Genomic DNA, 17,745 nt, shown 5'->3' with positions numbered 1-17,745 from the left:
AAAAAAAAGATTCCCATGGTACACAAGTAAAGACAATTAAAAACAATTAAAAGCCGCATAATGTAAAAAAGATCATCAATTACATATTCCTAATTTGTACAATAGGCTGTTTTAAGAGAGATTCTCAGACTCTTGCGTCTCATATAATGCTATCTGCCAATGACTACAACAGCTTCTCAGGTCGGATGGCACAGCTTAACCAAGGTCCATTGTCCAAGTTAGAGGTTTGGTGATTAAAGTGCAAGTACAACTAAAACAAGATATTGAGTTAATATTGTACTTATGAAGCATATTAGCGTATTTTGGATAACAGGGTTTTAAGTCTCTTAGTTACCGTCTCAAAAAATGTTGTTAGCCGACAGTTAAGCTGAACGTCAATGGGATTGAAGCAAAGCTTCACTGCCTGCCTATAGTTTCGGATGCCGTAATACCTAAAAAAGGGACGCAACAAGGTGCATCTTATGTCCTTTAAGTTGGGGCAGTTGCAGATGACGTGAGTGATTTCTTCCTTCCCACTTCCGCATAGACGGGAGGTCGGAGTGCCCCCTTTCCTTTCCCATGGTGGAAGATGGGGTTTGATCGCAATTAACCCCAAGCGCAACCTTACAAAGTTTTCCTTCCTGCTTATATTGATTCTGGCACTCAGGTAGGCTTGGGGTTTCAGCCTTACATAGTCACTGAGCACTATTTAGCCGTGTACTTTTTTAGTGAGAATTGCTTTGTCTTCTAAAAAGGATAGCATAGATGTTGTTTTACTCACTGCTTTTTTGAAAGAAAGATGATCCGCTGGAACGGCCCAGAGTTCAGACACGCCTAGTAACTCAAGAGTCAAACAGATAATCCCTGGCTGGGCATTTTTCTTGGTTGTGCATGGCTTTCCAGAGGTGGGAGTTTAAAGATCCTGCCTCAGCGCTTCGGATTTTATGCCAACTTTTAACGTAGGTGCTCCTCCTTTCCACCGTTTGCCTTTGAATCCCAAATTCTAACAGTCGGACGAGATGGATCATCACCCTGGATGAAAGTGCTAGATTCTGCCTCCCACAGGACCAGACCTTTAAAGTATATCAGTGAGGGCCTCATTGAAAAGGAGCAAGAACTCCGATGTGGCAGGCCAGGCTGTAATATTTCCATGAGGGCATGAGTCTCCTCAGTTGGTGGTCCAAGTGTTAAATTCAACCCTATGGGAAGTATCGAGCTCCCAGGCCTCTTGTGAGTCCACATAAAAAGGTCATCATGATAATGAGAAGGAAGATCATCCCCATCATCATGTCTGGGTGGTGGTAAACGTAGGTCAGAATCAGAGCCTAAAAGACAGAGGAGCTTCTGATAGCGCATTCGTCCTAGTAGAGGTACTGGATCACAGTCAGCCTGTACGGCGATTGGTTGTACTTTAGTCATTTTATTGTGCAACATTGGATAGGGTTGGCCTGAATTCAATTCAAGCTCAGAAATTGGAATCAGCACTGGCTTCTCCTCTAACGATGGTGGTGTTGGCACCAGCGTAGACAATTGAGGGGCTGGTGTAGGTCGTGGACTGGTGTAAATCGTGGAGTCGGGGGTGTAAGTTTGGACCGGAGTCAGTACAGGGCCCATGCGAAGTTCAAGGGGGTCCGACATTGCAGAGGACACCCCCCCCAGAGAATCTCACAATTGCTAGTGTTCCCCCTTCAATGCAGTCCCCCTACAGAGCTTAGTTCTTTTTTGATAGACCAGACACCCACCACACTATTTTCTAAGATACATCATACGGACAACACCTGTTAACTCACGGAGTGCTTTTGAGACTTTCAGTCTATGCTATTCCACTGAATGCCACTACACTGTAAGACACTTCACTCTACCCGACTCGTGTACACTATTCCACTATACACCACTCCACGCTATTCTACTGTTCACAACTTCCCTATACCTCACTCCAGCCTACGCCACTCCACTGAACACCATGACACTGTACATTATTACACAGGATGCAACTCTACTATGACACTCCACTACCCTCCTCTCTATGCCACTCTACTATACGTTATACCACCTTATGTCACTCCAAGCCACTCTATCCTACACCACCCCATTGTAGGTACTCCACTCAGTTATTCTACTGTACGCACCTCCACTTTATGCTATGCCACTCCACAGTATGACATTCCATTCTATGCGTTTCCCCTGTACGCCACTCCATGGCATTCCACTGTATGCAACTCCATTGCTGCTACTCCACTCTGCACTACTCCAATTTACGCCACTCCACTGTACACTATTCCACTCTACGCTATTTCCCTGTATGCACTACACTGTATCTCACTCCACTCTATGCCAGTGCACTCTATGCTACTCCACTGTATGCTATTACACGCTACCACGCTCCATGCCACTTTACCCCACTCCACGCCACTGCACACCACTCTATTCCACTTTATGCCTTTCAACTTTACAACACTCCAGTCTAAGCCAATCCACTCTACACTATTAGACTGTAGTCACTATATGCCACTTCACTCTACTCTATTCTACTGCACACTTCTCCAGTCTATACCACTCTACCCACGTGCCTATACAACTCCACTCTCGCCACACAATTTCACTGTATGCCACTACATTGTACCTCACCCCACGCCGCTCGACTCTGTTACTACACGGTACCACACTCTACACCACTGTACACTATTCCACTCTATGCCACACCACTCCACCCACTCTATTCCACTGTACGCAACTACACTATATGCCACTTATCTCTACGATATTCGACTCAGACACTCCACTGTACTATACCCCACACCCCTGTAAACCACTCCACTGTATGCTTCTCCACTGTACCCCACAAAGGTCTATGCGCCTCCACTGTACCCTACAAAGGTCTATGCCACTCCACGCTATTCCACTTTGTGCCTCTTCAGCCTACTTCATTCCATGTGACTCCAATGTACGCTATTCCATTGTATAACAACTCCACTATCCCACTGGAGACCACTCCCATTTACGCTATCCACTGTACCTCACTCCACGCTTCTCCACTGTATGCTATTACACGCACCACACTCCACTCTTTTATACTCCACTATATGCTATTACACTCTACGTCTCCCCACTGTATGCTATTTCACTGTACGCAACTACACTCTACACCTTTCAATCCACGCTATTAGACTATGGCACTCCACTCTATGCTATTCTCCAAAGTATGCCACTCTATGCTATTCCAACCTCCTTATTCACTCTATGCCTCTCCAGTCCACGCCACTCCAATGTACATTACTCTGCTGTATGCCACTCCAATGTACGTTATTTCGCTGTATGCCACTCCATTGTACTCTCCGATATTTTACTGTATGGAACGCCACTCCAACCAAACTCCATTCAAGTCTACACCACTCCACTCTATGCCAGTCCACTGTACGCCACACCACTATAACCACCTCCACACCAATGTGCTCCGCTCAACAGGATACTCCAGTCTATGTCCCTCCACTGTATAACACTATACTGCACTGTATAGCACCACACTGTACAACATTGCACTCTTATCAACCCCAGTGTACAGCACTCTACTTTATAGCACTTTAAAAAAAACTCTACAGCACTTAATGAATATGCTACTTACCAGTATGCATCTGTTCTTGGCATGTAGGGCTGCTGACATTCATATCTATAGCATAGATCGCCGCCTAGTGTTGGGTCCGGATGATTGCACATTGTTGTCCTGGAAGAGTCTTCGAAGTATCACGAGATAGGTGGCTCCTCCCCTGGACTACAGTGCGCATGGGCATCGACTCCATCCCCAGATTGTTTTTAGCCATTGTGGCGAAGATGGAGTGTAACACTGAGTGATCACCATGCTAAGAGTAAGTGTAAATTCTGCAGCCGCTACAGGCGCCGGGGAGGAGGGTGGGCGATATGAATTTCAGCAGCCCTACATGCCAAGAACAGATGCATACTGGTAAGTAGCATATTCAGTTCGAGGCATGTGGGCTGCTGAATTCATATCTATAGCATAGAATATACAGCAGTCCCTCCATTAGCGGCGGCCGCCTGTGCCAGCTGCAGAAGTTTGAAAAAGTGTTTTTAGAACAGCCTGCCCTACAGCTGCCTGCTGCTTGGAGTGCACATCTACACAGTAGTGTTTTGTAAATGTGTGTGGGGTAGACCATGTGGCTGCTCTACAAATGTCTTCCAAAGGTATATTCCCAAGGAAAGCCATGTAGGCCCCCAACTTACGGGTGGAGTGGGCTCTTGGGGGGATCGTTAAAGTGCGCTTAGCCTTTTGATAGCAGATTTGAATACACTTAACGATCCACCTGGCTATACCTGCTTTGGAAATGGGATTGCCCTTGTGTTGTGCTGAAAAGGCAACAAAGAGTTGTTTCGTCTTCCTAAAATCTTTGGTCCTATCAATGTAGTACATCACAGCTCGTTTGACGTCGAGAGTGTGGAGCATTCTTTCAGCCACTGTCTCTGGATTTTGGAAGAACACAGGCAGTTCAATAGTTTGATTGACATGGAACTGTGAAACCACCTTTGGAAGAAATTTAGGGTTAGTGCGCAGCACCACCCGGTTGGAGTGAATTTGTATGAATGGCTCTTAACACGTCGCAGTGACGTAATGGCTATTAGGAAAGCCACTTTCCATGTTAAGAATTGAATCTCGCATGAATGTAGAGCCTCAAAAGGTGGACCCATCAGTCGGGTGAGTACCACATTAAGATTCCATTCAGGAGCAGGTGGGAACCTGGGAGGAATGACTCGTTTGAGCCCCTCTAGAAAAGCTTTAATGCCAGGCACTCGGAAAAGAGAGAGATGCTGCCTGTTTTGGAGATAAGCCGCTATGGCGGATAAATGTATCCGAATGGAAGCATATGCCAGATTGCATTTGTAAAGATGCAACAGATAACAAATGATGTGCGTGGACGCGTCAAGCGGGTCAATGTGGTGGTCCAAGCAATAAATGACAAACCGCTTCCATTTGGCTGCGTAGCATGCTCTGGTGGTGGGCTTTCTTGCCTCCCGTATGATATCCATGCAGGCAGGAGGTAAGTTGAGGTAGCCAAACTCTAAGACCTCAGGAGCCAGATCGCCAGGTTGATCTGGGTGCTGAATGTCGCCATGGCTCTGCGTCAAAAGTCTGGGTGTGAGGTGCAGCCTTTGATGCGGTACCACGGAAAGTTCTAGAAACGTGGTGTACCATGGTTGGCGGGCCCACGTTGGAGCAACTAGGATGAGCGTCATCGAGTGTGGCTTTAGCTTTCGTGCCACCAGCGGTATTAGAGGTGCTGGGGGAAAAGCGTACGCAAATTTGCCTGACCAGTTCATCCATATCGCATTGCCCTGCGACTGTGGGTGTGGGAACCTGGCGGCAAAGCTTTGGCATTTGGCGTTTTCCCGTGTGGCGAACAGGTCTATCTCTGGATGACCCCACTGCTGGAAGTACGGACGGGGTACTGATGGATGTAGCTCCCACTCGTGCATTTGGTGGCTGTACCTGCTGAGCAGATCCGCCATCTGATTGTCGTTGCCTGGGAGGTGTTCCGCCATGAGGAAGATGTTCCTCTGAATGGCCCACTTCCACATGCTTTGAGCCAGATGAGACAACTGTGGAGAGTGTGCACCTCCCTGTTTCTGAATGTAGTACATGGCTGTCATGTTGTCCGTCCGGATCAACACGACTTTGTTGCCCAGATGTATTTGGAATGCCTTCAGTGCCATGAAGATCGCCATCAACTCTAGGTGGTTGATGTGCATCTTCTTTTGCTGTGTCGTCCATAGTCCCTGCACTGTGTATAGGAGTACATGAGCTCCCCAACCCTGGAGAGAAGCGTCCGTAGTTAGGATGATCTGTGGAACAGGCTCTTGGAACGGTCGGCCCTTGCAAAGGTTGTGTGGATTCCACCAATGGAGAGAGTTGTATGCCCGACCGGTCACCAACACTAGGTCTTTCAACTGTCCGTGAGCCTGATTCCACTGACGTGCTAAGCACTCTTGAAGCGGACGCATATGTAGCCTGGCATGCGGGACTATGAAGATGCAGGAGGCCATCATGCCTATCAACTGCATGAACACTCGTGCTGGAAGCGAGTGTTGCGGTTTGAATTTCTGTATCAGCAGTTGAATGCTGTTGATCGTCACAGAATTTGGCTGCGCTGTGGCCGCTAGAGTGTTTATAGTCGCGCCTAGATACTGCCGCACATGGGCGGGCTGAAGGTGTGACTTTGGATAATTCAGTGAGAACCCTAGATGGTGAAGAAGGTGAATGGTGTGGGACATGTTGGCAGCGCACTGGTGGGCCGACTTTGCTTGGACAAGCCAGTCGTCCAGATAAGGGTAGACGTGAACGTTTTGTCTCCTGAGGTGCGCAGCCACTGTCGCCAGGCATTTTGTGAACACCCTGGGCGCTGTGGTCACTCCGAAAGGGAGGACCTTGAATTGGTAATGCTGATTTTGAATGGTGAATCTGAGGTATTTTCTGTGTGACGGATGTAGTGGAATGTGAAAATATGCATCTTTTAGATCTAACGTTGCGAGGAAATCCCCTTGACTGAGCAACGGAAGAACCTGCTGCAGAGTTAGCATGTGAAAGTGTTCTGATAGAATGTACTGGTTTAGGGGCCTGAGGTCCAGTATGGGTCGCAAGGACCCGTCCTTCTTTGGGATCAAGAAGTACAGGGAGTACACTCCCGAGCCTCTTTGTTCCATTGGCACGAGCTCGATTGCTCTTTTTTGCAGGATGACGAGCACCTCCTGCTGCAATAAGTGCAAATGTTCTGTTGACATAGGACGGTGGCTTGGGGGGATGTTGGGTGGAGTGGATGTTAACTCCAGACAATAACCGTACTGGATACGTTTTCTGACCCACCTGTCTGTGGTGATGGATTTCCAGACTGGCAGGAACTGTTGGAGTCTCCCCCCGACAGGTGTCGTATGGTCAGGGGGCAGTGACAAGGCGTCACTGTTTGTTGGCTGCGGAGGCTCGGGAGTTGTTGTTTCCACGACCTCTGCCCTTGGTGCTGTTGCCGCGATATCCGCCTCTACTCTGCTTGTTGTAAGAGGTTTGTGCACCACCTTTAGTGTACTGTGTTTGCTGGGACATCTGGCCTCTGGAAACACCTCTATTGCTTGAGCGACGAAAAGTACTACCCCTGAACTGTTGGGACTGAAGAGCCCCCATAGACTTTGCAGTCTCGGTGTCTTTTTTTGATTTTTTCCAGGGTGGTGTCCACCTCCGGGCCAAATAAGTGGTCAGGGTTGACAAGTTGATTGAGGATGGTGGTTTGTATCTCCGGCTTGAACCCGGAGATTCTAAGCCAGGCCTGACGCCGCAACATTACACTGGTGTTAATGGCCCTGGCCGCGGTGTCCGCTGCGTCCAGTGCACACTTAATTGAAGCATTTGAGATGAGCTTCCCTTCTTGAATGAGCATCTCAGCTGCCTCCTTATACTCATCTGGCAAGTGTTGTAAGAGTGTTTCAAGGGTATCATAGTGTGCCCTGTCATATCTGGCCAAGAGTGCCTGCGTGTTAGAAATACGCCAGATATTTGCCGCTTGAGCCGCCACCCACTTCCCTGATGCTTCGAGCACTTTAGACTCCTTGTCAGGGGGAGGAGCATCACCAGTAGTCTGTGAATTTGCACTCTTCCGGGCATTAGAAACAACCAGGGAGTCCAACGGCAACTGGCCCCTGATGTAAGTAGGGTCGCCAGGTGCTGGATTGTACTTTTTTTCAATTCTGGGGTTTACAACCCTGGCACGTGTGGGTTCTTTAAAAATGTCTGCAGCATGTTTCAAGACACCCTTCAGCATTGGCAGAGTCTTGACAGTCTTTTCAGAGGTGGAAAAGGTATCAAACAGAAAGTCCACTTCAATAGGGTCAGCATGCAGCTGGACGTCGTGATTTTTTGCTGCCCTCTCAATTAGTGCATTAAATGCTGCAGAATCCTCAGTGGGGGAGGTTTTGACAGCATATACTTGAGTGTCCTGGGCAGTTTGTGGATCTCCTGGGTCTGCAGCATCTATCCATGTGTCATGCTGATCTTCAGGATCAGTGTCAGCAGGGTAGTTGTACTCGTCGTAGTCACCTTCCCCAGCCTCCACATCTGAGTAAGTGGGCAAGAGAGGAGCAGTGTCCTGAGCATGGGGATTAATCAGTTCTACAAGAACTGGGGAATCCGTGGAATCCTTTTTCTTTTTCAAAGGAATTGTGTAGTACTCCATAGGCTGTGCTGGCGTGATCTTGCGCTTGTAAATGGACAGTTTACCGGTGTTGGCGTCGATAAACCGTTCCGACTGGTCCTCGAGTAGGGGTTGTCGATGCTTCGTGCCTACAACAGCAGGGGTAGGCTTCGGGCCGGTGGAGACCATTATGGACGGCTCGACGACCTGCTTGGGCGCGAACTCCTTCGGCGCCACTTTCGGCAGCAGCCTGAACCGAATCGGCGCCGTCTACTTGTGTGGTTTGGAGGCTGGCGTCGGTGTGGAAGCATCCTTCGGATCGACCGCGGAAGCCTTGTCTATAATGCGCTGCAACGAGTCCGACACCTGCTTTGTGAAGGATGCGGACGATCGCGTCGACTCAACAGGCGCCTTCGAGCCACCACCACGTGGTGACTCTAGGGTAGTGGTACTCTTGGCCTTTTCGGACCGACTGGTTGGATCGCCAGCTTTCGGAGCTCCGAGTCCCTTGACTGTGTCGACGGCCTTTGGTGCCGACATTTTTGGGTCGGCGGCTTTGACAAGCGTTTTCGGTGCCCCAGTCTTCGGCTCGACGCCCTTGAGCGACTTCACCGATTCGATAACCTTCTTCGGCTTCGTCTGCACTGACATGTCCGAAGACGTGGAGCCGACCAAGGCGACAGGCGTTTCCCTGTGTCGATGGCGCCTCCATCACTTTCGTTTTTGTCGAGACCGAAGCTTTCTCTTTCGGTTTCGATTTTAGTAATGGCGGCTCCGTAGAAGTGTCTGTCGAGACCGAGGCTTTCCCTTTCGGTTTCGATTTGACTAATGTTGGCTCCGCAGAAGTGTCCGTAGTCGGGCAAGACCGTGGATCTAGGGGTAAGATCTTGGGTAAGGCCATGTGGCGATCCCTCGACCTGAGCCTTAGTCAATGTCCGAACGGGGCATAGCTCTTCGCCTGAGCTATCTTCCGTGGCCCCATAGGCCCCATCGTTGTCTCCTACCTCGTCGACGTCGTCTTCTGTATCGAGCATTTCTACGTCTGCGTCGTAGTTGGAGTCGATCTCTGCCGCTGGAATGGAAAGCGGATCCTGAACTTCCTGATCGTCTGCTTCTTCTCCCTCGGTATCGAAAATGTTCACCGGGTCAGGTGCCGTCTGCTGGGCCTCCTGGCACGCCACGCGCCGAAGTCGAATCGTCTTCTTGGAGCGAAAACGAGAACAAGCCATACAGTTGGCTTCATCGTGGTCCGGCGACAGGCACTTGTTGCACACCGGGTGGACGTCGATGTGGGGATACTTGGAGTTGCACACGGGGCACCTCTTGAACGGGCTCCGTTCCATGATGTGTCGTCGAATAAGTCTTGTTGCGTAGACTGGGCCTCGAGCACCGAAGAGCCACGCGACGCCTCTGGATGTCAGACTCGGGAACTGAGCCGGAACAGAGCTGGGCACCGAACGCAATAAAAATACCGACGATATAGGAAAGGCCTGCGGGCCGAAAAGAACGTTTTTATTGAATTCGAACTGGAGTGATCAAATAGGCATCCGAACCCAATGGCGGAAAAAAACAATCTGGGGATGGAGTCGATGCCCATGCGCACTGTAGTCCAGGGGAGGAGCCACCTATCTCGTGATACTTCGAAGACTCTTCCAGGACAACAATGTGCAATCATCCGGACCCAACACTAGGCAGCGATCTATGCTATAGATATGAATTCAGCAGCCCACATGCCTCGAACCAGAACTCCCTCTACATCGCTCCAGCCCAGCTAATATAATGTACTCTATGAGACAGTACTCTGCTAATGCACTCTAAGCTATTCCATTGTATGCTACTCTATGCCACGGAACCATACGACACTCTATCCCACTACCACTCTACCATGCACAGTGTTCTCACAAAAGATGAGATTTGCCGTGTCATAACTATTATTGCAAACACTATTTGTTTAAATGGTATAAGTGAAATCATATAAAAGGGTACAAGCAGTGCATGGAGAAGGTGCGAGTTATAGTTAATGTAGTGTGACTACCGAGTTGATTACATTGTATATGGAAGTGTGTGAATTATAATTTGAAGGTGCTGCGTAAACAATAAATTAATGTTATAAGTTTACAATTCAAAATTTCTGTATACTACTTTTGGTTTGTGTTAAATGATAAACTAAATTTAAGGTGGTGCATCATATATAAATTTAAGGTATAACTATAACTTTGTGCATTTAATGTTTGTGTATTTTATCTTTTGTTTATATAGCAAGGGTAAGTAAAGTTTTCTTATAACAAAGGTTTAAAAATTGTAATATATGTAGGTATACATAAACACACACATGCTGGTGGTCGCCATTGTGTAGGTCTAATTTGGTCAGAAGAAATACCTTTGGTGCAATTGGACAAAACTACACGAAACAAAAAAAATAGGAAAAGGTCACCCACCTTAGCTCCTTTCTGGAAAGTTACCACTCTCCTTTTCATTCCCATTACTGCCTACCACACTTGTTAACAATTATCCGTTCCTTATTTGCTCATTTCTCGTTTACTTATTTATCTCCTTTTACATTGCTTCTTTTCTCATCTCCCCTTTTGCTTTCTCTCCTTACTTTCACCAAGAGTACTTAACTTCCTAAAATAATCTTTTCATTCATTAATTTGTGGTTCATCTTACTTGTAGAGGTCCGAGTTCTGAATATACCTAGTCCTAAATTTGAACAATTAAGGAAGCGAAGACAATGAAGTCTTTCTGGTCCTAGAGCCCTCATAATTTATTGCAATGACCAAGAGAACATGAACCCCACTGAGACGCTCTGCTCTCTCATATGATTCATAAAAAAAGAGTATCTGGATGTAAAATTCAATAATGAAGATCCGCCCTGGATCCAGGGCTGGGAGGACATATTAGGTAGTGCTTCATTGCAGATTCTTGTGACAATGAATACTTGCAAGATTGCCATCCTCGACCTGCAACCTATGGGGCATTTAGCCTATATTAAGGGTGTAGGCAAAAAATGTCAGTTAACAATATCTGTAAGTAAATGTACTTACTCTAACACTTGAACAGCATTGGAAGGGTTTGTCTTTTACACCGAAGAAGGGATCTTATAAGGTCTTTTTGAAAGCCAACTGACTCAACAGAGCACCAATAGCTCAAACATGTAGATCATGGTTGTGAGATGAGAAGGATTAGTAGTGCATCCTGATAACATCTCTAAATTTTTTTAACCTAACCCCTAATCCAATTCATATTAAAGTTACAAGCACTGGTATAGGAGGAAATGTTTATGTTCTCCACAGATCCCACCTTAATTCTACATCCAGATACTCTCCGTCTTGGTGGAGGTGTTACTTACTTGGACTACCCCATGCCTAGGTAGGGGACCCGAAGATGAAGATGTTCACTATACTAGCGCAGTGGAAATTATATACACCACTAGCTGCAACTAGTGTGTGAGGGTCTCCAAGAAACTCCTAGTGAGATTCTGGAATTTGAATGGTGAGGTTTCATTCTCCTTTGATCTACTCTACTACACATGAAGGTGGAGTGAACCCAGACTGCTTCTACTTCCCCCCTATTCTGACTATTAAGTATAATCTGTCTTACCCATATAACAAAGTGACCATGTCCCACCTGGACACTGTGAGACGCCCCCAATCTGTCTAAACAGCAAGGGGTGATTTGGTAGATCGGTATCACTCCCATCATGCCCGTTGGCTCCCAGCTTGTGCCTCAGTTGAGATTTGTGGCTGTTTTGGAACGTTGAGAGTACTGATGTTGCTGTTGGCATCGGTGCAGTAGGGACTGAAGATACATCTGCTGGTAATGAGTGGCTGCAGATTCCCGAGAATGAAAAAAACTGCTGCTGGAGCTTCAAACATTAGGTATCGGTCTACTTCAGGCAGGTGTAACCCCAGGCTCTTCCTGTTTGTCATAATGGAGAAAAAGAATGAGTCTTGTGAGTCAGAAGAACTCTTGCCTGGACAGTTGGGATGGTGAAGAATGCATTCCCAGATCACTTTTACCCACACCTTCTAACCAGCAGCATGCAATCTCTGGGGGACTGAAAATGCAGATATCACATCAGGTGACCGCCAAATCACATGTAACTATGGATCTAGGGATTTTGTATGCGATGTCTGGCGCAGTGCACTTCCAGTCCAGACAGAGGAATTACATGGATGAGTGCATGCCTCATTCTAAGTCTTCTCCTTCTGTGTGCACAACAAGCCCGAATTTAAAGTACACTGTGCCCAGGAGCTCCAGCTATAACAATGCATCAGCAGATAGAGAAGAAGCTTGAGGCAAATGAATTGTAATGACTTTAGGGGACTTTTACTTGCGGCAGGGCCTTTGTTTGCAGTTGCGTTTGTCCCGATACTGGACATCTTCATCTGCATTATATCCTTAGCCGGGAAAATCATAATACCCCTATTCTTGCTCCTCGTCAAGTTGCTGCAGTGAAAAGCAAATACTTAGCCTGGAAACTCTAAAGATTTTGGTCATGATTATATGCATGCAAATGTAGGCTATGTTTAAGCTAATTTAGAATCATTTTGTGGGAGGCAATATATTTCTCTAAGGCACAGAAGAGCCCCTTTCCTGCCCTTTTCTCCATCTGAAAGGTTTGCCATTTTTAGGTCTCGCCAAGCGATGCAGCGCATGCGCTGTCGCCTTGGCGAGATCTATTGTTGTGGGTTTAGCTTCCGAAGAGGGATAGGAGATGTGCACGTGTCCGGACAGGTGATGTGGATGTGCGGGTGTCTCTCACGACGACAGCTTGTTTTCATTTACTGCTTGCTTACTCCTTGCCTACAGTTGCTTTGGACATTGCGCTTTATCGGCTGATTTATATTTATATAAAGCGAACTGCGATGCTGCACTTTAACTTAAAATATGGTGGAAGCAGCTTTTGTGTGGCCGTTTTATATTTACAAAAAGCGCTCGCCGCGACCTCGTGCTTTAAATAATATAATTTGTTTACAATGAAACACACCGGGATTCAAATTTAACAAGGTGGCGCACACCTTTCTTTTGTGCTGTACGGCTCGCCTACATAAACATATAAAACTTTTTTTCCTTAACAGCGTGCCATGGCGAACTTTAACTTTTATAATGGTAAGTTCCCTCCCCGATTTCCTTTATTTGCGAAAACCTGAAGCGCTCAGGGGCAGACATCCAGCATAAAGCACTAACTTAAAGCTGCAAACCTGAACACGACTGGATTAGCTCAAAAGTGAACACCGATTTCCAAAAAGCTAAACTTTTAGAATTGAGCCACTTGAAATGAAGCACCCCGCCCTCGCCTGAGTCTAAAGGAGTGACAAAGTGGGATTATAGGATTTTCGCTAGAGGGCAAACAGAGTCTAGCTCCACGGATGGCTTCCGGCCAACGTCGAAGGCCTGTGGCTCTTTCCCGCCACCCCCCTTCCCTCACACACTCCTGATGGTAGTCAGCGCTGAATCCATAGTTTTCGTTGGACCTGCATATCTTACCCCGATAGGAGGTATTTTCCAGTTTGTTTTCAAAGTCTTCTGCGCTTTCAGACAGGAAAATGAAGGGGCTAAATGAATGGGTCCCCAAAATGTGACTCCCCCAGTATTTTTCTGGTGGGTCGCTTAAACAGGGCGCAGTGAATTAAAAATCGCATGTAGCGCTTTCTGTGTCTAGAGCCCTTCTTGTTGCGTCTAAAACTCTGGTGCGGGGGTGGATGCGTAGAAAGTGCTATAGAAAGCTTGGAATCACTTGTGTGACGCTTTAGTGCCCAATATTTACTTGTCCACATTGAAAGCTTGAAAAACTCCTTGTCTAGTTAGCGCTATATAACCCCCCCCCCAAAAAGCAATTTGCCTCGTCCAAGCGCTATGAAGAATGCCAGTACATGAATATTTGCAGTTTAGTTTTACGTCTGATTCCCATTATGCCACAGCAATGTGTTCTATGTACATAATGCACAGCACTTATCCCGTTCGCATTCACCTGAACAGAATACTAAACTAATCTGAGGGGAGAATGTTAAAGTACACGAAAACCATCACAAAGGGCCCATTTCCAACATAATGTGTTAAAGGGGTACGGTAAAGAATGGTGATGGATTAAACCCAGATCAGTTGATAGTGGGTGTGTGTTTGATTTGCTCAAACGCTCCGTCCATCCTCCCCTTTTGTATCGCTTTGTCCGCCCTAAGTTGGCAGGGTATGCTCAGACGTGAGTTCCTTGCTCACTTTGCCACTGGATTCAAGATAGCCTGGCTGATGAGGATTATGAATCCAAAACCGGTCCCAGGATGCTTGTTTCCGGTCCAGGGAAGATATGGCTTGGCAGTTCGGGCTGGACTGTTCCCATGAGGCACAGGGTCAGACTGATTTGCATATGGCCATGTCTGAACTGGGGTGCAGAGTGAGCTAAAGAATGGTGATGGATTAAACCCAGATCAGTTGACTGGGGGTGAGTGTCTTATTTGCTCAAACGCTCCGTCCATCATCCCCTTTTGTATCGCTTTGTTCGGCCTAAGTTGGTAGGGTATGCTCAGATGTGAGTCCCTTGCTCACTTTGCCACTGGATTCAAGATAGCCTGGCTGATGAGGATTATGAATCCGAAACCGGTCCCAGGATGCTGGTTTCCGGTCCAGGGAAGATATGGCTTGGCAGTTCGGGCTGGACTGTTCCCATGAGGCACAGGGTCAGACTGATTTGCATATGGCCATGTCTGAACTGGGGTGGCAGAGTGAGCTAAAGAATGGTGATGGATTAAACCCAGATCAGTTGCCTGGGGGAGAGGGTTTGATTTGCTCAAACGCTCCGTCCATCATCCCCTTTTGTATCGCTTTGGCCCCAATTAACACCCTGCGATTAGCCAGCATTCCTCCGCAGCGCATCAGACAACGAAAAGAGAATAAATTGCATTTAATTAATGCTTCTCGGTGACACTGATCGAGGCTGGGTTTAAGGACAGTGAGGGAGGGGACGCCCTCTCCCCAGTGTTTGGTTTTCCCATCTTCGGTGGCTGGGCTGCCGTGATGGGATTGCAACGGAGGTAGGGGAGAGGTGTGGCTCGTGAGGTAACGGCTGTGCCCCTATTGTTTAATTCATCACCAGAAACTTTAATTTCAAGTGAGCAGTCACGTAACACAATTAAACAATAATATCAAATGTGGCACAGGTACGGACACATATACCAGAGCTTGTTTAATTTGTAGATTTATAAAGAGCTGATCATCCCCGTTGAGGGCATCCAGGCGCTGGACACGGGCAAGAGGAGGGTAAGTGATTTGCCCTGACTCGCAGGATGTAGCGAGATTCGAACCGGGGTCTCCGGCTCCCGAGTCGGCAGCTCTGGCTGCTGTGTCCCACACTCTCCTTTCAGCTCTACCTCTTGAAATAATTTCTTTTTAAATAAGTTGAGAAAAGTGCCCAATCGTAAATGGTGTGTGTGTCGTTCCTGGCTTTGGAAAAGCCACTGCGCATAAAATAGTGATTTAAAATAAATAAATACAATAGGTCTGGCATTTACGCAAATTTAGGCTATTGGCATTGTAAATGACAATGTCTTTTTATTTATGTTTTAGAAACATAAATAAAAGGCATTGTCATTTATAACGTCAATAGCTCAAACTCGCGTAAATGCAAGACCTATTGCATTGCAAATGATTGATTAGGGTGGTCTTCACATTCCACAACCAGTACTGGTTCTATCTTTTGCTGGGAATTATTTTTTTACTTCTCATAGATTTCTTCTTCTGTTTACACCTTTAGCGTCATACCGGTGTCTTCCGTTGTTTTAGCTGTTGCGGACACAGGTACAGATCTTGAAATCAACATCTGGCTGACAGTCATTGAAGTCAGCTTCAAGTTAAACGTTGTGGAGACTGACATTGGAGTCCTTGATGTTGAGCCCAAGAGAGAAGCTCCACTGAGAGTCCTGAAGTCCAGATCTTGAGTGGGAGGAAAAACGTGAGTATCTTCTGCAGTCGGAGGAGTATTGAACGAACAAACAAGTTACTTACCTTTGGTAACGATATATCTGTAAAAAACAGTAGTTAGTATTAGATTCCTTACCGTAGAATATCCCCAGGCGTCAGACTGGATCCGAATTTTTTTTGCGTAGCAGTACCCTTGCGCGTCGGTAGGCGCCGTCTGCGGCTCCCCGTCCGTCGTGGGCGCCGTGATGACGTAGTCGGAGTACTTACACGCCGCCTCCGCGTGCTGACGTCAGTTCTTAGACACAGCGTTTTTGCGCCAGAAACGCAGAGCCATGTTAAGACCAACACTGGTGCCATTGAAACTAGGGCCCTGAAAGGGGATGACCTTAACCCTAGATATCAGTTCGCATAACGGGGAGGATGGGTGGGGCGGTAAGAAATCTAATACTAACTACTGTTTCTTACAGATATATCGTTACCGAAGGTAAGTAACTTGTTCATCTGAAAGAAACAGGTTAGTATTAGATTCCTTACCTTATAATAGATACCCCAGCCATACCAACCCCGGAGGTGGGTCTGCGAACCAATAATCACACCAGAAAGTCCTGGAGGACGGAACGGCCAAAGAAGTCATCCCTCCGGACTTGGCTGTCCAGGCAGTAGTGTCTTGCAAACATGTGCAGGGATGCCCACGTAGCTGCCTGACAGATGTCCTGCAAGGGGACTCCCCGGCCCAGGGCAGTGCTAGCCGCCGTGGCCCGAGTGGAATGGGCCCTCAGCCCAACAGGAGGCTCCTTCGTCGCCAAGGAGTAACATGCCTTGATACACAAGACGACCCACCGAGAGATGGTCCTCTTGTGCACCGCCCGTCCCTTTCTTAGCGCCCAGGTAACCAACAAAGAGTTGGTCATCCACCCGGAACTGGCGTGTGCGATCTAGATAGAAAGAAATCGCATGTTTTGGGTCCAGACGGTGGAGCCGCTCTTTCTCTTTAGAGGGATGTGGTGGCGGAAAGAAGTTGGGCAAGGTGATAGACTGCCCGATGTGGAAGGCCGTGACAACCGTGGGCAGGAAAGATGGCCTAGTCCGCAGCACAACCTTGTCCGAATGGACAGAAAGGAAAGGGGGTTTAGATGAAAGAGCCTGGAGCTCACTCACTCTCCTGGCAGAGGTGATGGCAACCAGGAAAGCAGTTTTCAGAGTAAGAAGGCGGAGAGGACAGTTATGAAGTGGCTTAAAGGGAGCGCACATCAGAAAGGTAAGAACAAGGTTCAAGTCCCACTGAGGCATCACATACGGAACAGGAGGGAACGTGTGTGAGATGCCCTTCAGAAAACGAGTTACAATAGGGGACTTGAACAAAGAAGGTTGATCAGGCAGCCTTAGAAAGGCTGAAAGGGCAGAAAGGTAGCCCTTGATAGTGCCCAGAGCAGAGCCCTGCTGGGCAAGAGAAAGAAGGAAGAGAAGAACCTCAGAAAGAGGGGTGAAAGTGGATCCACAGCCTTTGCTGTGCACCATGCCACAAATTTGTTCCATCTGCAGGCGTATACCGATTTTGTGGAGGGACGCCTGGCCACCAGAATGACATTACAGACTTCAGGAGGCAAGTCAAATGGCCTTAACTGTCTCCGCTCAATCTCCAAGCATGGAGGTGGAGACTGGACAG

Source organism: Lissotriton helveticus, chromosome 5_1 (assembly GCF_964261635.1).
Source record: "Lissotriton helveticus chromosome 5_1, aLisHel1.1, whole genome shotgun sequence".
NCBI classification, from domain to species: Eukaryota; Metazoa; Chordata; class Amphibia; order Caudata; family Salamandridae; genus Lissotriton; species Lissotriton helveticus.
Note: the sequence above shows the minus strand (reverse complement) of the source record.